This window comes from Cyprinodon variegatus, unplaced genomic scaffold (genome assembly GCF_000732505.1).
Source record: "Cyprinodon variegatus isolate N-32 unplaced genomic scaffold, C_variegatus-1.0 Scaffold1554, whole genome shotgun sequence".
Lineage (NCBI taxonomy): Eukaryota > Metazoa > Chordata > Actinopteri > Cyprinodontiformes > Cyprinodontidae > Cyprinodon > Cyprinodon variegatus.
In genome coordinates, this window is record NW_015152007.1 from 80,142 (window position 1) to 81,416 (window position 1,275).

Below are 1,275 nucleotides of genomic sequence, written 5' to 3' on the forward strand. Positions count from 1 at the left end.
GGGCCTTGGAGCCCACCGAGTGCGGCACAGGGGCCTTGGAGCCCAACGACTTGGCACAGGGGCCTTGGAGCCTGACGGGTGCGGCACGGGGGCCTTGGAGCCCACGAGGACGGCACAGGGGCCTTGGGGCCCACGACTTGGCACAGGGGCCTTGGAGCACTGACTCTTTTAGGAATTGGTTCAGCCACTTAAGGATGGAAAAAGTTTTGCCTCAAACTCCAGATGATTCAAAACAGAAGTTGTTTCCTACATCATGAACTTATTTGGATTCAACCAATCATCCTATAATGTATCCATTCTCTGTGATCCCTGGTTTGTTCCTTTGTGTGGAACGGCGCCATAAGGCAGTCTAATACATCACAGACGTATACAGCTCTGCTCTGGGCTTGGTTGACTAAAGGTTTTAAAGAATTTCATGTCTGTTTTCACCTCCTTGAAAAGGAGCTTTCAGTTGGAGTAGTTGCAGAAGGAGGAGATCAAATGTCAGCTTTAAATCTTCGTTACTCCTCAGTTTTCCCATTCTTGTCTTTCTGTTAGCATAAACTCACATTTAGGGATTCTACAAGTCTAAGTCTAAGACAAGCTCCTACTGGTCCAACCCCTCCCCCGTGCTCCAGGCTTCCCTCTCTGTCTTTTAACCCACTTTGACAGAAAATCAAAGGGAGACTTTGCTGTGTCAACATCACAGGCAGGAGTATCGATGGAAAGCAAGGCTGAGATGGAGAGAATGAGCTGGAAGATTAAAGCAGGAATCTATTGTCAAAGTCTTTGGATTAAAGCCTAAATCACAGTTCACTGAAATTGGTCCTACACAAAAAAAAAAAAAACACGAATAAATAATAATGATGAACTTTATCTTTGAAAGTTGCTTTTTTAAAAGCTGAAACCAAAGTAGAAACCAAATTTTAGTCATGGAAGATTCCTCAGATTTTAAATGTGCGATTCAGCATAATGCCTGAAGCCTTGCTAGTCCTTCAGTGATCCAGGCTAACATCAGCAACACAACATTGTTAGATCTGCAGAACAGCAATACCCAAACAGCTTCAAGTTCACAATTTCTCCCTCATTGGCTTTGAATTTAGGAAGCTGTTAGTATAAAAGATGAATGACAACACATTCTTCCTCCCAACAAAACAACAAACATAAGTCTAATTGTTTTTTTTCCAAAACTTATTTGGGACTAAAAGATATTTTTAATTTGAAGAGGTGTTGACCGATTCACATCAGATAATCTCAGGTCACTTTATAGATCCAGATCATCCAGTCAGATTGATT